Raw genomic sequence first — 26896 nt, forward strand, 5'->3', positions numbered from 1 at the left:
CTTTTGCATCAAAGAAAACCATGCTTTGAAATGACAAATGCATTAAAAATAATAAATAAAACACATTGCATCAACATCCTGCAACTTCCTACCTGCAAGCAACCACAGAACTTTCACTGAAACTAGGGCTACTTGTTTCCCCAGAATGACAGCTCTCCCTAATTAAGTCTAATGGTATACAATCTACCAGTATCTGGACTACCTGAAATAAATTAAATTATGGCTTGTAAATTGAAAGTATACTTTGTTTAATTAAACTATATTTCTAAGCCCACTTACTATATTTTTTCAGTAACATTCCAATATCCATTTCCAGGTCACTTTACAAGACATTGGCAGTGGTAGACTTGGCATCCTTCAGAACCCCACAGACCCACGCTAATACATTGTCCATTAAATGTAAGTATCCATCCACTGTAAATGGCAAGAAGCTATGCCTTAAAAAATCTACTTCTGGCATGCATACCCAAGTATTAGGTTTTGAAACAAAGAAACATATTCTCCACAGCCCGTAAGTCTCTGTCTTTAATAATCATCTACTGTTGCAGCACTCCCAACACATAAGCACTCACATACACACTAAAATCCCCAACATTTAAAAAATGACATTGTGCCCACTTGATTTGCTAGTATTGATGATCCGCCAAAGCTATGCTTACTGTTGTCCAATCTACCACTGCTCAGAACCCACCAATGAAAAAACAGTACAAGGTGCTTTTTTGTTTGTCTGAAAAAACAATACAACTTTATATGCTACAGTCCCACATAGTCAGTCCACTACTGACCCATTAACCCTAGGCTGCTGTCTCATTCTTACTCCCTTGAACTGCATTACCTTGGATGACTACTTTTATTTCCTAAGTAAAAGACACAAATTGGAAGATGAGGCAAAAATCCAGACATTCTTTGAAAATTCATACAGTTAAGAGGTATGAGTTCATGTTCAATACAATACTCTCCCTGTCAGGAAAAGCTGCAATTTAATGAAAATGTACTCTTAATGTATGATATATTTGTGAGCTAACTTGTTTGTGTTCAGTAGGTAGACTGATCATTGTTAGCCTCTTTGTGCATGCGTCTCTCTCAGTCATGCACACATATACACACATACTAACACACACTCTTCTTCTACTTTCACGCACACAATTCTGCTTTCATGCATGCACTCACTCACTCCATACTTACCTATTAACACATGTAATTGCTGTCCCTTTCAAAGGCAACATCGGCAAATCCATACGAGTCACTCTTCAGCGAGAACACACACACACACACACACACACACACACACACACACACATACACACACTGATTGTTCAGCGCAGAATAACGGCATAAACACACTGACCCTTTTTTGGCTCAAAAACAAAACCAGAAGGGTGCTTTGGTGCATGCGCACACCGACATTAGCATTACAGGTCACGGCAGCGAAAAACACAAATCAAAAAAGTGTTTTGCGGCATGTGTGCATCAATGTTATAGTTAGAGGTTGAGGGACGCATGGGAGAGCTCTGAGGGCCGCATGCGGCCTGCGGGCCACAGGTTGGACACATCTACTTTAAAGGGAAAACATCACAGTCTTACATACTGCATTCCATGGCTACCTACTTAGTAGTGGGGCATCACGCATTTGACGGGCCTCCTGGATCCACTGGTTCAGAAGGTCCTGCTTCCACCTCTTCAGGTCTACATGGTGGTGACGGACCTACTCACCAGTCCGAGGGACGCCTATGGCACTGGTGAGTTCATGAGCCAACTGGTTCCAAGCCTCTGCCTTATACTCCATTCCTTGGAACTGGCTCTGTAGGAGTCGAGTCTCATGCTGATGGACTAGGAGCCAAACCATATATCTTGACTGCTCGATGCCACAGCATTGCACTCGAAAGCGTGTACCTTCTCCAGCACCAGACATTCTAACTGCAGATAGGAGCTACAATCAGTTATGGTGAGTATTCCCACCTATGCGGCTTAAATATGCCGCATTTCCCGCACTTTTCTGTGATTGGCTATTTTTGAATATTCTCGGCTGACTGCAGACTTGCATAGCAATGGTTAATCAAACATTTATTACTATATATATATATGTTAACAGTGGATGTTTATCCTAAGCTGTCATGGCTTAGTGGTTCAGCACTTTGATTATGGTGCACAGTGTCCTGGATTCAAACCTTATCATTGCTTTTTATTTTACTACTGTCCAGACAGGTTAGGGGGCGTGGCTGTGTTTAAGCAACTTTGCTCTACGTTGCTCCACGTTGCCCGACGGTACGCTGATTGGCACGGTGTGCACCTCCTCGCAAACCGATTGCTCTAGGTAAAGTGCTATTTAGCTATGGGCAACTATTTTGCGCTGGGTAAAGCGGGATTTAGCTATGGGCAACTACATTGTGCTGGGTAAAGCGCGAGTTAGCTATGGGCAACTATATCGCGCTTTAGGTTCCTTTATAAATATACATTTTGTTCACTGATACATAAGCCATTTGAATGCTTTTTAGTAAAAGTTTCATCATATATGTCAGGAATTATTTCATATACTAATTTGGAACAGAAAATAGGAAAGGGAGTGGTGGGACTCAAACCGTGAATGCCTCTTCTTTGTGCGAACGCTCTACCACTGCGCTATTACTATCTGGCATAATTTGCATAAACATTCCTTATTATGCTCTTCCATGTCAAGATTGCTAACTGCAGCTAAGCAATGGGCACACCCACGCAAATACGGGCAGCTATATTGGGAATTAGAAAAAAAAATAATGTTTTACTTTTTATAACTGTACTGGGGTTTACAATGTCAGGGAGTGTGTTGTTGGGTACATGGACATTTGAGCGGACTTGCTCTTGTGTGTTTTTTTTTAAGCAGTCAGACATGCCCCTGCTTGCCTGTACATTCCATGTTGGACTTGGGGTTGAGTCAGTGTGCCCTCATGAATATTCATGGCACACTGATGTCATACCGTTCAACTGCAGCCTCCGAGTAAGACTTATTTAGTCTTACACAGAGGATTTGTGAATCCGGGGGTTAGAGAATCGAATTATAATGTCAGAAAGTACAGGTAGTAAATTAATATGATTATATATACATACATATATATATATATATATATATATATATATATATAATTTCTAATTGCTCTGCTGTTTAGATCTTACTTACTTGTTGCAAAATGTGCTATGATACATATTTTGCCACAGAGTTCAATGAGACTGCACTGCTTTCAAATTTTATAAGTGGTTTACATGTATTTGCTTCTCAGCATATCCTCTCCAAATCAAATAGTTTATACAAATATGCTTGTTTAGCTTGCCTTTCCAAATTATTTCACTTTAATATTACATATAATTTTATTTCTAATATTGTATTGAATGGGCAGCATGTATTGACAATGTAGTTAAGCAAATGGAACAAAAATATTATACCGTTTTCACCTTTAACATGTTTTATATTACTCTATTTTGAAACTAAAATAAATATTATTATACTTGACTGTCATCAATGCAGAAAAAAGTGAAAACAAGGTAATCTTGAATGATTAATGCAAGGGAATAATAAAGCAGAATATACGCACATAGAAGCATGCATATACAAATGCATGAGTGCCCCCCACACTCATACATGCATACAGACACAAAAACGCATGTGCGCACACACACACACACACACACACACACACACACACACACACACACACACACACACACACACACACACTAATTTGCAAGGTTATTTTCTAGGAAGGGTTACTGATATGCCTCTAGGATCAGCATCCCTTTCCTTGTCTTTATAGAAATGTTGCTACCTGATAGCCAATTTGCATATCAAAACCAAATCACTGTTTACCTTTAAAATAAGGCAACCCTTAATGCCACATATTTGTATCTAATGTTCATAGGTTCATAGGTTCATACTAGGCTATCTGCCCTAGGGCATTTATAAGCCAAGCCAGAATGTGTTTGGCTTTTGCCACCCATTTTAAATTTATTTTGCTATGCCCTTTTTTCGAGGTTAGTATACTGTGCCTCTGTCTAATAGTGACACAGACGAGATACCCGGGGTAAACCTATGATCTCCCATCCACTCATCAAGATTCCTCTTGAAGAGAGTCAATGAGGGACTCTGCCTAACCTGGACTGGGATTTTATTCCAGAGTGAAGGGAGCCTCTGGGTTATGAATCTGTCCCTCCAGCATGTCCTATTTATTTCAGTGCTGAGGTTCAAGTCTCTCAAGCGCGTAGCTCGATGGGATTTGGATTTTCTGAGGTGCAGCATGTCCATTAATTCCGGGTTGGACATGGCTTTATACGTCAGGCACAGATAGCCTCTGAACAGGCGGTATGCCACTGAGTAGAGCTGGAGTTTCTTTAACCGGGCAGCATATGGCATCTGTTTGAGCCCTTTGATCATCTTGGTGAGGTACTTTTGGGGTCTTTCCAGTTGCTGCAGGTGTCTGGTAAGGTACATCCCAAAAGCGGCATTGTACTCAATTATGGGCCTGATGAGGGATGAGTAAAGAGGCACGATGACCTCCCCTGATCTAGATGTGAATCCCTTCATGATTAGGTGGGCTATATAAAATGTTTTTCTAACCACTTTGGCCACGTGGTTGTCAAATGAGAGATTGCTGTCAACTTGGGTCCCCAGGTCCCTAATTACTTCTGTACTTAATGGATTACCACCTATGTGGTAATTTGTGGGCACTTTGTTTTTGCCAAAGGGGATGACTATACACTTTTTGGCATTTAGCTTGAGGCCATGGCTCTGGCACCAGTTGTCTGTTTCTATGAGGCCCTTTTGGAGGATGCTTGTGTCGGCTGGAGAGTCGATTATGGCGACCAGTTTGCAGTCATCTGCGAACTTGGTCAGCCACAGTCCTTCCGTGTTGGCCTGTACCTCCGAGAAATATATACCGAATAAGAGAGGTCCCAGAACTGAGCCTTATGGGACACCACTTGTAACTGGTTTGGAGTCTGACATGGCTCCAGCAATTCTAACCATGTGGGTTCTGTCCTTGAGCCAGTTTACAATCCATCTAGTGACATAGGGGTTTATATTTAAGCTTGTGAGCTTATCTATAATGCCCGAGTGGGGTATTGTATCGAAGGCTTTTGCGAGGTCCAGGTAGGCTGTGTGGACCACCTTCCCCTCGTCAATGGCCTTGGTGACTGTTTCAAAGAAATCAACCAGGTTTAAGAGGCAGGATCTGCCCTTAACAAAGCCGAACTGGGTAGGATCCAGTGTCTGTAGGTCCCCAATATTTTTATTTATGAGGTCCATGATGATCCTTTCCATAGCTTTGCAGACCAAGCTAGTCAGGCTTATGGGGCGATAGTTTCCAGGATCCAGTGAAGCACCACCTTTATGGAGAGGGACCACTGTTGCTGTATGCCACTCTTTGGGCATATATCCTGTAGTAAGTCTGAGACTGAACAGTAGTGTTATGTTTGGGTTTAGCTCTTCTTGGAGTTCATGTAGGATGCAGCCCGGGACACCGTCTGGTCCCATTGATGCTGTGTTTTTTGCTTTGGAGAGGGCGACTCTTACCTGAGAATCTGAGATGTCAGGGGGGCAGCACTCTGCTGGGATAGATATTTGCCCTTTTGGTGGTGGGGGGGGAAAAGTTTGCGCTGAACCTGTCAGCTAGGATATTGGCAATGTCTGTTAGTTCGGTGTATTTTTTGTCATTTTGGACTAATTCTGAGCATATCTAGGAATTACCACCCAGGTTCCTAACATAACTAAAGAAAGCCTTGTGATTATCCTTAGTGTCCTGTGCAATTTTTCTCTCGAAGCTGGCCTTAGACAATTTTATGAGTGCCCGTAGTTTTTTGCTAAAACTGATCAGTGATGGCTTCCTTTTTTGGGATTTTGCTCTATCATTTAGTAGCTTCCTCCTTCTATTGTATAGTTTGTTAATGGCTGGGGTCCACCAGACAGGACGTCTGCCTTTGGAGGATTGGGTCTTGGTTTTATTTGGGATCGCATGATCCATGCATTCCTGAAGGTGTTCATAGAATGCGTTTATAAAGGATTCTGCGGTCTGGGCCGTATTTTCCACAAGCCCGGGGGCTTTGAAGGATTCCACCTCGGTTTTGAGGAGTGTGAAATTTGCTTTAGATAAGTTTTTCACTGTGGTTTTCTGGGCAGGGGTTGGGGTCGGGATGTGAATATCCAGTGAGATTAGCTTATGGTCTGATCTTTCCAGTGAGGGATACACTTCTGGTCTGGAGCATAGAGTCCCCATGTTGGTGATGATCAGGTCCAGTATGTTTTCCCCTCTTGTGGGAGTGGTAACAAGTTGTTCCATAGCATTTGAGTTTATTAATTCTAGGAACCTTTGGGCTAGGGTGTTGGAGCTAGAGTAATGCTCCCAGTCTATGTTTGGGTAGTTGAAGTCGCCCAATATAATGGTGTTTGGAGACACCTTCATATTTTCCAGTGTTCTCAGGAAGGCTGAGTGGGCTTCCTGGGTTTGGGGGGGTGGTCTGTAGCAGGCTATAAACTGGAAGGCAGTTTTACCCACTGTTAGTTGCACATGGATAGTCTCTGATGCTTCGTGCTTTGCCACCAACCTGGAGGTGTAGGTATCTGATGAATATCAATACTCCCCCTCCTTTTGTGGTTCGGTCCAAGTTTTGGGGACGAAAAGCATGGTATGAGGTATAACCTGGTAGTGTTGGGGTGCTCTCCGGAGCCCTGAACCAGGTTTCTGTTACTGCACAGATATTGATGTTCTCCATGCTAAGGAGAGTTTCGAGTGTGTATTTCTTGAGGTTTAGACTTCTGGTGTTGAGTAGCATTACTCTTAGTTTCTTATCCCTTGTGATATCTATGGAGGTGGGTTTGTCTTTTGAGCCTTGCCTAAAAAAGGCACTATGGGGGTAGCAAGAGTCTTTGCCAATATCCGAAAGCCCAGGGGTGACAGGTGCAAGCCGTCCCTAGCGAAGCATCGTGGCTTGTCGAGCATATCATCCCAAGCTGACAGACATTGGATCCCCTTTGAATGACACCAGTACTTAAGCCAATTTTTGAAATTGATCATCTTGTCTTCATATTGTGGCATAATTCTTGGTGAGGGTAAGATGCTACTCAAGGTCAGGGTCATACCAGCCTGGGCTACATGCTCAGAGAGCTCCTCTATGTCTCTTTTCATGTAGTCCAGGGAGGTACGTCTCAGGTCATTCACACCAGCATGGACAATGACTGAGTCATATTTGTACTTGCCTTGGAGTGACCTGAGTGCTTGTGTTATGTGGTGGATCCTAGCACCCAACAGGCTGCTCACTGTGACCCTCTCCTTGTTCAGCCTGGTGGGCTGGATGTCAGTGTGCCTGACGATAGAGTCACCTATTACAAGTGTATCAGGTGTGTTGTTTAGTCTTAAGGGCTGTGACTGTTCGGCACACTGGCTTTGTGAGATATGTGTTGCACGTGTTTTGTTTTGGGGTAGCGGTTGCTTGGGTGTCTGCTTTGGAGGTCTCTGCTGCTTAGGCAGATCTTTATTTAGAGCTTCCGAGTATGTTTTTGTGTGATTATGTGTTTGGTTTGCTGTCGTGGTAGGTCTATGTGAGACTGGAATTGTAGTGAGTGTGGTTTACTTCTCCTGACTGGTTATGCCAGTACTGAGTTGAGAGAGCTTAGCTTCCAGTTTGGCTATATGGTTGCATCTCTCACATGTGCTGGAATTTGTTGGGAGGAGGAGAGGGTTGTCTGTGTACATGAGGCAGTTGTAACATTGCCTCAAGATTCCCAGATTCACCAGCTGGACCAGAGAGGAGATTGACAACTGACCTTTGGACATGCTAGAATAATATTGGGAATTCCTTTATAATTGAAAACAAGGGCCAGTGGGGAGTGAGGGTGTAGTGCTTTTAATTTTTAGTGCTGACTTATATAATTGCTTTAGTGAGCAAGTGCCAGGTAACTTAAGTGCAATGTGTTACAGGTAACTTAAATGCAAAAACGACAAACAGTAACTTTCTTTCAAGTGAAACAAGGGAATAAGTACAGTAAGCAATGCAGATATCACTAGTGATCCACAGAAGCTGAGAAGTCAGCGTATTAGGTGGAATTAGCATTCCAGGGAAATAATAAGCAAACAAACAACAAGCATATAAACAAAGCTAGATTCAGCAGGCCTGGATCTAGTCTATGCTACAGCAAACAGGGTGTACCAATTTCAGTAAGATACAGTTCAAATATTCAGGCACTATAAACCTTTAACCAGAAATTCCCAGCTCAGAAGGGCAGAGTCCAGCCTCTTCTCCTACAAGAGTACAGACCACGAACCTTCTTAATGTAAAATAACTGGCCTGAAGTCCAAGTGCTTAAACCAGAACTAATACACTTTAAGAATAACAGACACTGGGCTCTCAATCAGCAGTTCCCAACTTAGAAGGATGAAAGCTACCTGTCCTGCCACCACAGTGCATGCCACAAACCTTCCTAATGTAAAACAACTGGTCTGAAGCCCAAGTGCTTAATCCAAAAGACTTAGAATGATAGCTACACTTTAATCAAGTTACTACCAAGCAGTAATAAATACAATTGAATACTTTAGAGAATGCCTGGATTAGTGCTCAAGTTACACAAACAAAGCTAGATCCAGCAGGCCCGAATCCAGTCTATGCCACAGCAAACAAGGTGCACCAACTTCAGTAAGAAGCAGTTCAGATATGCATGCACTGTAAGCCTTTAACCAGAAATTCCCAGCTCAGAAGGGCAGAGTCTAGCCTCTCCTCCCACAAGAGTGCAGAGCACGAACCCTCTTAATGTAAAATAACTGGCCTGAAAGCCCAAGTGCTTAAACCAGAATTAATAAACTTTTAGAATAACAGACACTGAGCCCTCAATCAGCAGTTCCCAACCTAGAAGGATGTAAGCTACCTGTTCTGCCACTACAGTGAAGACCACAAACCCTCTAGTGGAAAACAACTGGTCCGAAGCCCAACTGTTTAAACCAAAAGGCTTAGAATGAGTTACACCAAGCAGTAATAAATACAATTGAGTACTTTTAAGATGATGCAAAAGTAAAATAAAGTAGGTAGAAACACAAGTACAGTAAAAGCAGATGAAATTTTTTTTTGTTTTTCTGACCAAGTGCTGATATCAAAGAAACAGATTTGAGTGCTGAAACTAGAAAACTGGCTAGTTATAAGAAAAAAAAACTAATCTAGAAGGCTTCCCTCCAACACAGAAGGGTTTGGGGGCTCAGAAGCCTAAAAATAGTCTATACCACTTAACAGGAAAGGCAGGAAACAAGTTTAATTTTTTTTTCTGTTTCCCAGATGCTCTCTTTGTACACAGTAGGAGTGCCTGAAATCAGAATATGATCTCACTGCACTCAGTTGAGTGAGCAAATGAGATGGGCCCAGAAGGAGTATCCAAACACAAATTTACAAGAGGGGCGGGCAGTTTCAAGGCCAATAAGATTAACACCAAAACAAAAACAGGGAGGGCGAATGGGACTAACTGAAGAGCAGAGTCAAAACTTCCAGTTCAGTTAATATTCCTGCAACACAGTTAAAATCAATTTAAATACTGTATTTTTGAAAAAAAGTGCAGATAAAGGTACTTAAATTCTCTTATACGTCCAGTTGAATACAACTAGTTCTTAGCCGGCCAAAGCTGAGGTTTTTAAGCAGAAAATATTTCACACTGTACCACTTAAATAGGCAAGGACAGGAAATCAAAGAATGTGGCTACCCCCACACCTGTAATTACTAGCAAATAATAAAATTCAGCAAACACTGACTAACTTCCAGTTCAGTTAATATTCCTGCAACACAGTTCTGTGTCTGTATATGTTGATCTATGCCTGTCTACCTATTTATTAAACAAAAGTTAACATTTTTTTTTGGTCCCCCTCAGACTTCATTTATAATGGCCCAGCCTTTAGTACCCTATGCCCATGCCATGTCAACCAACATCTTTCTAGCCCACTCGACCTGGTGCTGCTGGGGCTAGATGTGGACGTTAAGGGTATCCAGGTGGGTTTAGCCATCTGAGCTTCCCTTCAGTGTTTCAGTGTTTTTTTTTTTTATATGTCCTACCTACTTTTCCCTTTCTCCACTTCCATAATCACTGGTTGCACCTGAGAGTAACTCCTCCTTTGGACCAAGTCTCCCCTAAGGGAGAATTATCAGTGAGCATACACCCCCAGAATGGTCAGCACATCCCTCCCTACCAATCTGTCAGTTGTCCAAGATGGTAATCAAACCTGTGTCAGCTTGCTTGGAGTTAGCACTTTATCTCTCTATGCCAGTAGAGTAGCTACACTGGTTAACTTATTAATATCAAATTGTGCTAAAAAGGCCATTTTTCTGTGTTTTCACTTTATAAATTATTTATAAATGAAAATTCTGGGTGCTTTGAATTACATTTGCTAATCTCTTCAGATCCATGTTGCAGATTATCTGTACTACAGAGGGGACTACTTCTGCTGTAGGGGTATTAGAACTAGGTTGCTGCATATAAGTCATACATTCGTTACACCCATCACCTATTCTCAACATACTCTGACTGGATGCAAATAGCTTGGCCAGGCAGATGAATACATGAGTAGGTCAGTGAAAATACACTATGTTCTTAATGATTGCATGATTTGTTCAAGATATTTGCAATACTGCTAATATTTTATCACAAATATTTTGCAAATAATTTGTTGCACATATCTACATTTCTATCCATCAGTCTGAATATGTGTATACACACACATACACACACACACACACACTCACTCACTCACTCACTCACATACACACACACACACATATATATATATATATATATATATATATATATATATATATATATATGTTGTCCTCATCACCCTGATGTGTAAAAATGTTGTAAATACAGCATTGTTGCAAACATTGCAAATAGTATTGTTTATTTAACAGAACTACATACAAATATATATATATATATATATATATATATATATATATATATATATTTGCCACAGAGGTTCCCACAGCCTATTTTGTTGATGAACAGACATTCCATTATAATGGTTTATAAAAAGATGCCTATGACCATGAAATTCAGTTAAGCTGTCCTATTGTTATAATATGGGTTTATGCATGGGACAGCAGCTCTAGGGAGTGCACACAGCAAATGAGAAGACATTCCAGAACAACCTGAATAATCAAGAACCTTCCACTAGGAATCTGGAAAGAACAAAGCTAGTTGAAAGCACCTTTTGAACTGTGTTATAATTGCCATGATACTGCTTTTTTCTCTTTGTGAAATTAACAGAAAAGGTGTCTTACATACTTTGTGTTCCTTCCCTGTATATACAATTTATTTTATTTTTATTTTACATTTGTTGACCGGGCTAGTCTAACTGGATATATGTCCATTTTCAGTAGAGGCCCGGGGAGAAAAGCTCCAACCAGTTACAGAGACAAATGTGCAATATTACAGTAGACATATTCACAATATAAATTAGTAACATACAGTAAAAGTGACATGAGATAAAAATACTTTGTTAAAAACCCTAAAGAAAGTAGATGTGTTTCATTTTTTTTTTTTTTTTTTTTTTTTTGGAAGATGAGGGAATGTAAGATTAGGGGGTGGATGCTATAGTAGAAAGAGCATTAGGAACCAAATTGTGTTGTAAATGTTTGTATATTTTCGGTGTAATCAGTCAGGGTTGGAGCAGGGACAAAGCCAGTGGTTCTTTAGATATTCTTTAAGATGCTTTTTGAATAGTTGAGTGGAAGCAAGTGAGGTAAGTTCAGTTGGAAGTTGATTCCAACTTTTTCCCACTGTGTTGGTGAAGAGCGAGTCCCCTACTTTGTTGTTTGATTTGACAGTAGACACTAGGAGTTTGTTTGCTGAGTGAAGTGTAGAGAGATTTTTGTAGGGGGTGATCAAATTAGTGAGGATTATTATTGGGGTGATAGAGGATTTTTTTGGGTTATAGCAAGTTGCTGATAGAGAAGCTTATTATGCAGTTCAAGCCATCCCAGTTGTTTGAGGTTTTGGCAATGGTGAGTTCTATAGGGGGAACAGGTAGCAAATCTAGCTATGTTATTATAACAGGTGGACAGTTTATTAATGTTATTTCTAGATAGATTAGTATAAATTGGAGCAAAAAAATGCAAGAAGATATGATACCTTCATTCTGTTCAATAAGCTTTTATTTTATATACAAGGGATCTCTAGTGCATTATTTACGCTGCATTGATGAGTGCAGCTGACATATTGGGCACAATGTTTCACATGACAAAAGTATATTGAGTTGTATGCTTCACTGCCTAAAAGATTATTAATTGAGCACATTATTTCCCTACTTAAAAAGACAAATTTCATGTATGTGATAGAATATTGGTGTGTGTGTGTGTGTGTGTGTGTGTGTGTGCACATTTCTGGCCATACTGCTTCACAGCACTGCTGCTGCTGCAGCCAATGGGATGGTGGTGATACTAAAGATAGTTCCACCTCTCAAGTGACTAATAAAACAAAACTATTATACCATGATCCCCCCAAAACGTGCACGCTGATTGGCCAGCATGCCCGTTGTAAATCGAGTTATACTAATGGAAAAAGGTCCGGTCGCCCGGACTTTTTTCCATTAGTATAACTCGTTTTTTTTTAAACACTGTCTCGCTATGTTAAATGGGTTTAACATAGCGAGACAGCTTTAAAATAAGCAATGGAGATCTCCGTTGCTTATTTTAGCTGTCTCATATGTTAAACCCATTTAACATAGCAAGGCAGTGTTTAAAAAAAAAAGCAACGGAGAAAGCAAGATCTCCGTTGCTTTTCTTAGTGTCTCGCTATGTTAAATGAGTTTAACATAGCGAGACAGTTTTAAAATAAGCAACGGAGATGTCCGTTGCTTATTTTAAAACAGTCTCGCTATGTTAAACTCATTTAACATAGCGAGACTAAAAGCAACGGAGATCTTGCTTTCTCCGTTTTTGCTCAACTCTGATGTACTGCGCAGGCGCCGCAGTACATCAGAACTGCCGCGGATGCCAGACATCTGCGGAAGGGCAGTAAACAGGCATTATACTATGCCATTATTTAAGAAAAGTAATAGTTTCTTTTCTTAAATAATGTCATGTATAATAGCAATAACCACTTCTGGGTGTGGTAATGCTAAATTTACCACGGTTGGCGTGGTTTGGTCCCGAGGCGAAGGGGACCAAACCACGCCAACCGTGGGTAAATTTAGCATTACCCACACCCAGGCGTGGGTTACTGCTATAAGATATCACTCCTTGACTTTGAACAGTATAACTGCAAGGAAAGATGGGACCAGCGTGACTGAGATAGAATTCTCTCACCTCAGTTAACTGGCAAAATTTTAAAGGCTTTCATGGACATAAAAGAGACTGAATATTAGGATTACAATAAAGTAAAAAGAAAAAAAAAATATGACAACCATTTGAAGTAGCCTACAATCATGGAAAAGGGGAAAGAAACATCAATTTGACATATGGTGTGATAATCAAGAAAGTTTTGGTCCAAGTTAAGAAAATGCAGAGAGTAGAAAGAAGGCAATGCTTTTGAAAGATCACCTTATCATTCTGTGGCAAGTTATTAGCAAGAGGATATGCCTACAGCTATAACTCTGCCTAAACTGGGAAAAGAGGGTGAGAGAAACATTCAGACATTCATTAGTGCTATGAATCCAACAAAGATTAAAGCAAAGTGTTAGAAAGTCCTAAAGGTACAAAATATGGCTAAAGATACATAAAGAAGAGTCTGCACCATTTGAACAGTCACATCACACTACACTTATAATAGAGCAGCCTGAAAGAACATAACCAGCAGAAGAAAGGGATATACATATTAAAGATATTGCAGCATAAAGGTGGTGCAAAGCAGAAGCATCAGTTCAGCCTGGAAGTGTTGCAAAGCAGGGAGTAGAAATGTCTAGAACAGAAGAGAAAAGACATTATTTATTTATTGTTTATTAACATTTGTTTACGGGGATTGTCCAGCTGGACATAAGGTGCCCCTTTTTAGCACTGGGCTGGTGAGAAAATCTCCAAGGATAAATACTTGTACAAAAAAGCAGATAAGAGAAATTACAATGACGTTATGCAAATTAACAGAATTAATGCAAACAGAACACATAGAAAAACATAAGTAGATTGTTTTAAAAAGACAGCAGTACTTATCAATGGATACACATTTTTGTAAGTGATGAATAGCATCTAATTCATGAGTACATCATTGGTTCAAAACAAAGAAAGTGAAAGGAAAGAAAACAGAAAGTCATTTATGAGAGCATGTTTTTAAAAAAGTAAGCAGTTTGAAGGAAAAAGTATTTAAGTGTCGTGACTGGTGGAACTGATACTTATATATTGTTAAGCAGGGGAAGCAAGGTAATAGGACATTTTTGTGTGGCAACATCAGGGACATAGGTAAAGGTCCAGCAGAGAAAGTGGTTCGATCATGCATGAATGCAGAAGTGGATGAAATGGATTATTAGTACATTAGCTGACTGAGAGGATGACTGAGGAAGGATAAGTAAAATGTCATAGGATTATTGTTGTAAAGATAGGCTAAAATATCCCCATGTATGATTTGTAGCTAGGTAGAGGGAGGTACAGAAGATATGTGGTGTGAAAGAGGATGAAAGAGGAGGCAAGACAAACATCACAGTAGTGAGATAGGAGATGTTGAGGAGGAAAAAGCAAGGTTTGATAAAAATAAGGGGGGGTATTAGGAAATGAGTAGGACATCATAAGGAAAGGGGTGAGGAGAGTATAAGGTTTAGAGAAAAACGAAGACGTAGACACAGACTGCAAGTATAATGCATCAGGATAGTATCCTCAGGTAATGGGAGGAGTAGGTCAGTTTAGAATGTGCTGTGTGGATGGACAATCATTTTTTTGTCTAGCTACAGCCATGTGTTCATTAGGTATTGCTTTATATTAGACTTGAAAGTTTTAACCTGAAGTGTTTGCAGAAGCATACCAAGACTGGAGTAGGGGGTAGCAAACCTGGGCTAAAGTTTTAGAGGTCGTGATCAGGAAGTGCAGTTCCTGCATTCTTTACTGCACTGGTATTTGTGATCCTGGTAAAGAAAAACACTTCAATGCTTCAGTGCTTCTTGTATGGTAATCTGCTATAGCAAGCTGATTGTCACAAATATACAGTTAAAAATTAAAGTTTTTTTTTTTTTGCTCTTCAATTGCAGAGCTGAGGAGATAAGGATCCAGACTGAGTGCCAGACTAAAGGATCTCAGGCCTTTCTTTTAGCCCAGGGGGTGAGGGGCCATAGGTGGAGAACATATATTTTTGCAGAAGTTGTAGATTAGGGATGGGGGACCAGATCTGGGACAGGCACCAGATGCTGGATGTACCAGGCATGGCTTTGGGTATTTGTGTAAGGGTAAAGAGAAAGGACTTTCAGATTTTAGAGATATAGGAGGAATAGAAACATTTGTCAGCAGAGAAGTTTGATTTAGTTATTAGGAGTGTCTTTATTTTATCTACTGACTGAAGGGGCCTATTTATTGAGTTATATTGAAGGAGGCATGTTAGACTAAGGTATTTTTCTTGTCCATGAATATGGTTATGTGTGGTAAGTAGTTGGGGTAGATTCAGGGAGTGAGGCATTTCTAGTCAGTTTATCTGCTTTAGTTGTGTACAGAGGTGAGATTTGTATGCCAGACTTGTGCAGCACTAAAGTAGCTTAACTGACTAGAACTGTGCAGAACTGAGATTTGTATGTAATATTAGCAACAAAGTCATCTACTTTTTTATAGCACTGTTTAAGATGTTTCATCTGGTTTGCCTGAAGATTAATGAGAATAGAGGCTGAGAAATAGAAATGCTTACTGGAATGGTATACTCTATGGAAATGTAAGGGCATATAGAAAATGTACCATATAAGCATAACTCTACGCTGTCAAGATAAAACAGAAAGTTCTAGAAATGATGAATTACAAATGATAGGTGAATGTTAAGGAAGAAAATTTTAATTGTAAGAAATATTTCTCTACTGTAGTTGAAAAGGGAGCAATACCTGTGCAAAGTTCTATACTCACTTCTGTTAGTGTAACAGGAAAATCAAATAACAAAAGACACTAAGCAAAATGTGTCTGTAAGAAAGGCAAAACAAGGTAAAGCTGAAAATAAAATGCATTCTGAGGAAAGCAGGGAGACAGCAAGCTAGTAAAAAAAAAAAATAAGAAATTCAGAGGGTGGTGTTTGTTCACGCTGATGTAGAGGCAAAGCAACATAAAGGCAATAAATATGAGGAGGTAGTATATACTGAGGGACAACATATTCTTGAACAGAGACCTAATGACATTTCTGATAAGACAAAATACAGGAACTGTAAGCATAAAGAAGAGGGCTCCATGATCACTTTCATAACAAAAGGGAACAAGAAAAACAAAATAATGCCAAGACAGCAACTGACGCTATAGAATACTGGTGCAAGCTGCCTTTTCTAGGAGATGAGTTAGTTAATGAGACCCAAGTGTCTATGCTGTCAGAAGACGTGACAGTAAATTCTACCTTATGACAGGCTGAACCTGAAGAAACTACAGGATTAGTTGACCTCCAGGTAAACCAGGTGAACTTTAAAAAAGCACACTGGGAAGATGACAATTTGAGTAGAAAATGGAAAAATACAGCCACAGCTGCAGGGAAAGATGATGCATTTTTTTTTCCTAATTCTTATTCATGCTGTGGGTTGCAAAAAGACTTGTTCTGCAGAGTAGAACTGCATTAGCAGACCACATCAGGCTTCTAAATAGACTTATATATACTAATGAGAGTGCAGAAAAGGCAGATCATTTTTGTAGTTAGGGAGATGGTTCCCTTAGAGCAGCAAATCAGAATCTGGATGACAGCATGGATGTTCAGAAGATAAGGGTACATAAAATGAGTAGTTCCCTGAACTATGTAGGGAATCAAACTAAAACCTCTAAAGTAAACGACAATTGATATACTGTTAAAACTGTATCGACATCCACATGGTATTTATAATAAAACAAGACATTTCACAAAAACAAGGTTAAAAAATAGGAAGTGAAAATTTTAGGCAGTGTGTGTGCATAAGGTAACAAGAACAACATTTGCAAATTCAGACTAGAAAGTAGTGGTGCTAATGTTACAATGTCTGCATCATATGTAAATCTGTAATGGAGCAATAAGAATTATGTGCTACAAAGTGTGAAATAAAGGCAAAATGATAGTTCAGTGAGTGTAACAAAAAGTAACTATAAAGGACAAAATAAAAGAGAGTTCCACTTGATTAGTTTGCCTTACTGAAATGCATGGTATACTGAATTTACTGACAAATACAGGCAGCAAAAGGGAGAAATCTGCAAGCAATCCACTCAACAAATAATGTTGTAGTGCTAGGAAAGATTCTAGAAACTCTGCAAATAACTGAGTATTTAGAAGACAAAAGTGTTGTGCAATGAAAAATGTAGTGTGTGTGCACAACAAACATTACTGATAATCTAGGATAATCTGGCAGCTTTTGATGCTGAAGGGGGTCTGTTTTAGCTAAAGAGTGCAGCCGAACACCTTTTGCAAAAAAAAAAAAATGCTTGGCATTTCCCTAAATGGCAGACAAAGACCTTTGTTTCAGGTGGGCCTTGCTTTGTCAAGTTATTGATAATTTAAAAGCAGAAGAGTTCCACTTAACAGTTTACAGACTATCAGAGACAGATAGAAAGGTTTTACAAGTATTAAAATATGGCTTCAGACAGGGAGAGTGGATGAGTCAAAAAGTGAGAGCAACAACTGTATAATGTTGGTCCCAACTTTTAATGGAGTCCTCAGGGTACTAGCAATCCAAAGAGGATGAAAGGCCCTTTCAGACTTGGCCAGTTGCACAAGACCTAGGAATGATGAAACATAAGAAAGAATGGTGAGGGTGATAATGGAATTAAATGGGTTACCACAGTACTGGCTTGGCTAGACCCAAAATAAAGTGGATGGCATAAAGTGGGCATAGAAACAGTCATACAATGGGCATGTAAACTGGAGTTAGAACTGAAAAGCCCAATTAAGGGTAAAAGCACTCATTTCCTTAATGTTTTTAATTTCAGTAAAGTAGCATTCATTTTAAACAAGATATAAGTATTTGCTTATTCTGATGTCTCAAATTAACTTGTGTAAGTATAGGTCATGGTTCCATTTTCCAGAGTTCAAGGTGTCTGTCAGCTTCATACCTCATGAAGTAACAGTTTTCCCTGTAGTTTAATACTTTTCCTTATAGGTTGGGATGCTTAATGCCCTATAGCTGGAAAAAGTTTGCACCTTACTGCAAGGATGTGTTTATACTGATAGAAAGATAGAACATGCCTGTAAATATATATATATATATATATATATATATATATATATATATATACACACACATATATATATATATATATATATATATATATATATATATATATATTTATTTATTTATTTATTTCTAAACATAAAAGCAAATACCACATATATATAATCATTCACAAAGGTACAGAGGATCTTATTTACTGTGCAGAAATATTGTCTGGCTGGAGAAATGATGAAAGCTGGAACAGAATTTATCCTTATGTCTTGCTGAGTACCTAAATGAGGTGGACTCTGTTTTTGCAAAATCTCAGCAAGACAACACTGATATATACACTGTATTTTATATAGCATACTGTGGATATGAGTAGGTTAAAAAAGACAGGTGGGTGCACAAGTCCCAGGGTAAAAAAGTGTCCAATCCTGGTATGTGTACTGGGGCCAAGACTGGGAAAAAATGACAGTGCAGAATCCTCAAGGCATGGAAACATTCTTACAATGGGGTTAGAACGGGCTTAGGAGGAGGATACCCCCACCTCATTGTAGAAAGAAGTAGTAGTCCATAAAAAGAACAAAAACTGACAGGCCAAAAAAGAGCCATAAAGATGATAGAGTGGACTATTGAGGCTAAGGACGAAATTGTGTATTGTTACTATTATGCAAAAAGCCCAGAATTTCCAGGTAGAAGAAGAGAGGAATTAGAGGAAAGAAAAGTACCTGCACAAGAAAAAAGTGTTAAAAGCTTCAAATGCAATTTTGGTTCATTAATGCAACAGATCCATGAAAAACATTATACAGACAAATAATTCTTGGGCCATTTAGAAGAAGAAGCAATTGAGAAAGTGCAAAAATATAAAGAACAAAATCTATAGATTTTTGAAAGGTATAAAAAAGAAACATGGACATCGGAAAGAAAGAGAGATCTGATATGGTACAATATTTATGCAATGGAAATAGCCAAACTAATCAACACAAAAAAGAGCTCCAAAGATATTTGAAGAGAAATACAGGCAAAGCCATCCAGATATGGAAAACTTTGCAATACAAAAAATAAGAAAACAAAGGGGTAAGTAGAAAAGAAGATTAGTAATAGAGAAGTTAAAGAAATATAAACTGATGTTATGGAGTACCTGTGATGTGTCGTATTTAGTGTAGAAAATCCAGCTCTGGTAGCATCACAACATGATAGAACAATGAGTTCCCAAATTAAGGAGAAACAGGTGGAACAGGAAACATCTGATCATTTGCCATACAAAATTACTCTGGAGCCTTCAGTAAGAAACCAGTACAAAAGTTCAGTTGGAGTTGCATAGCAAGAGAAGGAGCAGGAAACAGTGGCAACTCTGATGCAGTGAATGTTGTGAAATGTTAGAATAGTTCATAGGTTCATAGTTTCATAGGTTAGTACTAGGCTAACGGCCCTAGGGCCTATACAAGCCTAGCCATAACAATTCCCTGGCTATTTCTTCCCAGAATATTTACTTCCCTGGTCCCCTTTCTAGCAGGGTGACTGATGTGATCCCCGGGGTGAATTTCCTATCTCCCATCCAATCATCAGAGATCCTTTTGAAGAAGACCAAAGAGGCGCTCAGCTTGACATATATGGGCAGTCTATTCCAGAGTATGGGGAGTCTCTGGGCCAGGAAAATATCCCTCTAGCATGTTTATAGGTCCATAGGTTGGTACTAGGCTATTGGTCCTAGGGCCTATACAAGCCTAGCCATAACAAGTGAGTTACCATATGAAAGAGCAATGGATGGCAAAGGATACAGCTGAAAAAGTATGTCACAGGAAGATGTTCTGGAACTTTCTGTAGAATGCCCATGGGAAACAGAGAATAAAGAATGTGCCCTCAGATTAGAAGAAAAAGATCTAAGGGAAGAGTTGCTTGATTTAATAGAGATGGACAGACATATTAACATCAATGAAAGAAATAGATTCCAGAAAGTCAATAAGACTCAAATGTTAGAAGTCTGATAAAACAAATGAACCCGGTAATCAAGACCATTAACAGAAGTTCATGTGATATGCCACAAGTAAATAGGATGTCTTACTGTGCAGCAAAATTAATAAAATATTAAGACTTACTGCAAAAATACAGGGCAGTAAGGGAAAGGAAGGGAAGAAATCAAATGCCATCATGGAAGTATCGACTAGAGACAACCATAAAGCAATTAAGACAAGAAGTATGACTGTTAGAGCAATATAGAAGAGGGAACAGTTAAGCAAAAACACATAGAAAAATAGATGTGATAAAAGTAATGCACATTATTATAACAAGCCAGGTTCTATTATACACTATTGCAAATAATATGCTAAAGATATCAGCACAGGCAGAAAAACTTAGAAGAAATGCAGATACATATAAAGGAAAAGTACAAAGTAAGCAAGTCACTGATTAAACAAAACGTTTTATAGAAAATTGGGAAACAAAGCAAAAGAAATAGAAACACCACCAAAAAAGGACGAAATAGACACAATTTGGAGTAATATCTCTGAAGACCATGTGGAACATAACTATGATGCTAAATGGATACAAGCAGTAGAAAAAAAAAAGAAGAAAGTTCAAATGTTTCTACATTTTTATCCTGTAAATGTGTTAACACTCATTTTTTGTCAATTTTGTTTATAATTTCTATTATTTGCTGCAATAATTTGTATGTAAGCTTAGACTGGAGCTTTTCTCCCCGGGTGTCCGCTGAAAATGGGCATTGTCCCAGTCAAACCACCCAGGTAAACAAATGTAAAATAAATAAATAAAAATAAAATAAATGTACATTATATGAAATGAGATGAAGCAACAACCAAAGAAATCAAAACAAAATTAAGAAAAGCTTCTAGTTGGAAAACCCCAGGCACAGATGCAGTCCATAACTTTTGGCTAAAAGTATTAACATCTTTACATAAAGATTCAGCCCTGAGTAAGAACTAGAATATGCACACCCCATACAGATACCACCCTAGTTAACAACTTGAAAAACGATACTCCTCCTTAAGAGTGAAGGTGCAAGCTATCCTAAAAACATTAGATCAATAATTTGCCTTTTGATGATGTATAAAGTTTATACTGGAATGGATGCTGAGTTTATAGTCATTAGAAGGACACTCAATCATGGTAATAGGTAACAAATGAAAGTTATATGTAACAAAGGACCATTTGTTTTAAAGTCTTAATAAAGAATTTGTAAAAAAGGGAAAGTTCTAAGTATGGCATGGATAGATTGCAAACAAGCATTTAACAGCATCCTACTTTCAATGATAAAGGTGTGTTTACAGATCTTTAAGATACATTCTACATTGATCAATAACATTACCATGAAACAGTGGCAAACCACTTTGCAACAAAGCCATGATAAAGACCAAATTATTATCCCAAGGATAAAAATTTAAAGGAGGATATTCCAGGGTGACTTTTTGTCACTGGCTCTCTTTTGTTTTGCCCTTAGTCCATTAAGATGTTTACTTAACAGATTAGGTCATTGTTAAAATCTGGCTCCCAGAAAACAACAAAGTGTAAAGACTTCTTACATTCTTTTTGTGAATGATTTAAAACTGTATAGTTTATTAGATGAAGAGCTGAAAGCAAACACTGGAAGTGGTCAAAACTTTCTCAGATGATATGAGTGTCATTTGATCTTGTTAAATCTACAAAAGCAGCATCTAAAGCAGGAACACTGTAGAACCAAGAAAATATCAATCTGGGACAGAAATGTGATATAAAGGAATTTGAGCAGGAGGGAGTGTATAAATATTTGGAAATTGATGAAAGGTAAACAATAAAACATGAACAAATGCAAACAAAACTAAGTAAGAAATAGTTTAGATGACTACAATTAATACCAAAAACAGCCCTGACATCTAGTGGCAAAGTCCAAGCTATAAACCAAATTACTCTTCCTCTTCTAACACATTTTTGGGGTGATTGGCTGGCTCCAAAAGGTTTTGGATCAGATGGACAGGAAAATCAAGAAAAATGCTTCATACTTATCAGACGATATATAAAAATCAGCGTATATGAAGATTATATATTCCCCATTCTGAAGGAGGTATGGGCCTCCTCAAAATTGATTACATGTCAGTCATAGGACTGCATACATATCTGTTGACCTCAACAAAGCCAAACATAGTGAGAGCTTTGAAGCATGCAGAGAACAAATCTAAGATGACTTCTCTGCTTAGTTTAGCAGAAGCATATCAATGTCAAGTGAGAATGGTAACCAAACCAGAATTAGAGAAAAATCAGGCAGCAACTGAATGTATCATAAAACAAAAGAAAGAATATAAGGAGAAGGATCAGATAAGAAGGCAAGAGATGGCGAAAAGGTATAAATACAGCTGCAAGTAAAGAAACTCCTGAAACAACCTCATGTCGATCAGGAGCTGATGCAGGAATGGTTAAAAAGAGGTGAATTTAAAATAAAAGATGAAAGGTTAATATTAGTGGACCATATACACTTTGTTTTATAAAGTTCATTGAACATGAGAAAACAGATAAATGCAAGTTCTGTAAAACAAAACTGGAAACAGTTGCATATCTTGTTGCTGGGTGCGATACACTAATGGCAGAGGGCCTATATACTTTTAGGCGTAATAGTGTAGCAAGACTGTTGTATTGAGGATAGTGCAAACATTACAATATTGAAGTAGCTGAGAAGCATTAGAAACATGAACCAAGTAGCATTACAGAGAATGATGAAGTTTTATGACATGGGATTACCCATTACCAACAGTTCAAAAAATAGATGCAAAAATACAGAAACAGTAGTCCACAAAAAGAAGACAAAAGTACCATTAATCACTGAAATTGCTACACCTGGTGATTACAGTGTCTTACATAAACAGAGAGACAAAGTCATAAAATGTCAAGATTTGCAGGCAGAAATGAGGGCACTGTTGAAGAAGGATACCAACACAGTCCCAATAATAGTAGGAGCAATGGGATTCATAAAAAAATAATTTACAATCTTATTTGGATATGCTACTGATACATGTAACACTATATGAATTACAGAATGAGTCAATTCTGGACACATTGATGGTGCTTGGCTACCATCAAAGACTGAAACAATACTAATTTCATGACATTCAGTCATACTTTGACTTAGGAATGGGGTCTATTCCTGTCATGGTATTAGAAACTCAAAAGACGTGGAGAAATTAAACTGTGCCAAGGATCTTGTTTGCTATGCAGAAATGTCACAATGGCATGCTTTATGAATATTCTAATTTATTTTAAATATTTGGAAAATTTGCTAGACAATATTACATATAAATAGATCCTAATGTACTCTACATGATTCTTACTTCTAGAAAATAGCATTGGCTCTTAAAAGTAAAGTGTAACATAAATTAAAGAGAACACTTAGGTTTATTAACTGATTCAGTCTTCAGCGTGAGCAGAATAAGTAGTTATCTTTCATCCTGACTTGTCAGTAAGCCTCTTGCTTTCAGACAGCTTTTCACCAACTTTCTTCATTGAAAACATGCATCATATGATTTGAAATATCTCATAAATTATGTGTGTTACAAAAATTTGTTAGACAATGGACTGTGTGTATTTGATGGTACTGCTGACAATTTTATACTGTAGATTTATGTTGAAAATGGTATTTTATTTCACAAAATGCACTAGTATTACTGCCAAACAAAGGATTATATCTCCGATCACATGCAATACATCTCCATCAAGTTAAAGAGGCTTCTTCATCTGTTCAAGCACTTTCCAGTGATGGATGACAAGAGCTCGTACTTCGCCACTGTTTTGTGATGTTAAGCTATATATATAAATTAAGCATAGAATATTTTCACAATATTACAAAACAATGTTAGCTTAGCAAAATAATGCAAAGTAGATTATAAATAACAGTGGCAAAAATTGGGTGCCTTAATGAATTTTAACAGGTGGCACCAATTGCTTGCCTGTGGGATACATAGCTTTTGCAGTATTCAAGCAGACCAGAAAACACCATTCATTGTCATAACAACTTTACCAAAGATAAACTCAGAATGTCCTCATATTATTCAGCATATTTTAAAGTAATTTTTATTAACTTTCATGATTTGCTTTATGCTCTTCCAGATATGACAGCATACTCCATTTTTGCATTAATAATGTAAATACAGAAATATGTCTTTTGTCCAGATCCATAATTCATAAAATGTTATTAACAGTCCTTAAAATTCAGTTTTGTATGCCCCATTCTGATCATTTCTCTCTGCATGCCTACCACTGTCAATTTAGCTTCTTGAAGCCACTTTGCTGCTGTCTTAGGAATGCATCTCTAGCAGGACTTCAGAAATTAGACTTTGAAAATATGGATGAGTATAATCATCTCAGGAGTACACGGATGCCATTTGTTAAGATGATTACACATCTAGAAGATTCCAAGCAGCTGTGCTTTACTGATGCCTGCACTCTTCTAGGAAGTAACGTGATAAGAAGTAATGAGAGACAAAGAACAGATGGATTTATTGCTTCTGTTGCAAAGAAAGATATGTTTTCATTTGTTTGCATCTGCATGTTCTGATTAATGTGATCCAGTCAAAACATTATCGATTGTTTATTGATGAAGACATGGTCTCAATCATAATGAATGTTAGGTTTGTTTCAGTAGTGGATGCAGACTATGGTTTACAGCATGTAAAGCTAGATGAACCATGCCTAAACTCTGTACATTATTACACCACTGTAGACTGTACACTCTGAAGTAAAAGCCAATACCCAAGGGCTCAGAACAGTTATTAAATTCCCGAATAACTAAGACATCCTGTAGGAAGGTTTATCCCAAAGAAATAACTGGTGGCAGAATCATAGAATGAAACTAAATGCTAAAAGAAAGTATCATCATATCCTTTGGAAAGTTATTTACCCCCAAGACCTACCACACTGACATTACACCCCTTAAAGTTGACCCAATTTTTCAGGACTTGGGAACTTATGTGAACTGTGAACTAACGTATGACCAACATATGGCTGCTGTGATGAGAATGCCCTTCTGTATTATGCAGAGTATAAACAAAGAGAATTGTAGCTAGATATAGAGATGTCATTGTCCCCCTTTACTCAGCCCTCATTAGGCCAGACATTGAGTATAATACCCTCATTAGCTTGTTTCTGTCCAGACAGATGCAATAACTGGAACATCCAGAAAGATAACATACTAAAAGGATTCAAGTCTTAAACAATATGTCCTATATGGACAAACTCAAAACTGTGCCACTATATTCAGTATCCCCCAGACTGCAAGGATGTGACCTGTCTGTAGCATACAAGGCATCCCAATGCTGATGGACCTACTGCACATCAGCAGGTCAGTTGGCTTCAGAAGTATTCAGTCCAGGAATATAAGCCTCTTCTGCAACATCATCAGAATGATTTGAAAAAACAGGTATATCTCACAGAGGATACCACTGCTCTGGAACAGACTTCACATCTCTATAAAGCAAGGTTCAACCTTATCCATATTCAAGCAAAACTTGGATCTATGGATGGGTAGGAAAACATTTACCCCAGGACTGTCTTCTGAACTACTAATGGACATTTTCAGCTCCTAAATGCTTTGCCCATGTATGCATCCTCTCAAATTTTCTATAGTATGAGCCTAGTTATTTTTACAAGGGGTAATAAACAATTGTTAACCATAGAGATGGGTAAGGTCAGTCTAATACCAAACTGAGTAGGTTAATTCAAGCACCAAAAGGGAAATTTGTTAGGCTTAAAATGGCCTACAAAGGCAACTTGCCCAGTACTTACCTATGAGCCCATGTATCAAAATACAGTGAGGAAATAACCTAGTTGTGTTCTAAGTAGATTTCCGTTAGACTGGTATGCTAGATTTAGGGTATTTAATGGTACAGATGACTGATAGATACACTCGCAATCACAGACATGCACACACAAACCCAGAAACACACAAAAACACACAGACATGCATTCACACTACCAACGAGTGATTACTACACCCTACACACTGTCACATATGCAAATTAATTCTCCAAAACATACTCACACACACCAACACACACACACACACACACACACACACACACACACACGATTATCTTTCAGCTCAAGCACAGGTGCAGACTGACGGTGTAGCTCCTATCTTTTCACTTCAACAATGGCTGGGAAAACCTCTTTCCTTGGGTATGGAACCCTCCATCAGTGTTCGAGGTTGGGACCTTACTTTCAATGAGCAATTACAAGTGCCTGATAATGAACTACACTTGCTTTGAGAGCTACATATGGACAAACTGTATTTTAATGAGTGCATCTCTAAAAGGTGAGTCCCAAAAGGCTTAAGGTTGTGGAAGCCTTTGAATTGGAACAGTTTTGAAAATGACTTTTTTATTAATAACATGAAGATTTTAGATAACTGTTGTGTAGCAATTATGAGACTTTTAGTTGAGCACATCGACAACATATTGCCATGCTTACTAAAGAGTTAGATCTGTTAGATAAAAGTATTCGGAATGAACCTAGCTAGATTCAGTGCTATCTTTACAAAAGGGGATTATTAGGTGGACAATGAGATTCCTAGAAAACAAAAACAGCCTGAGAGGGATGTCAGAGAATATTCTAGTTGTAAGGCTTACCCTCTTCTCCCTGGGCTGTTCAATACCCTTTCA

This window comes from Protopterus annectens, chromosome 7.part0, assembly GCF_019279795.1.
Source record: "Protopterus annectens isolate FY-2018-M chromosome 7.part0, PAN1.0, whole genome shotgun sequence".
Lineage (NCBI taxonomy): Eukaryota > Metazoa > Chordata > Ceratodontiformes > Protopteridae > Protopterus > Protopterus annectens.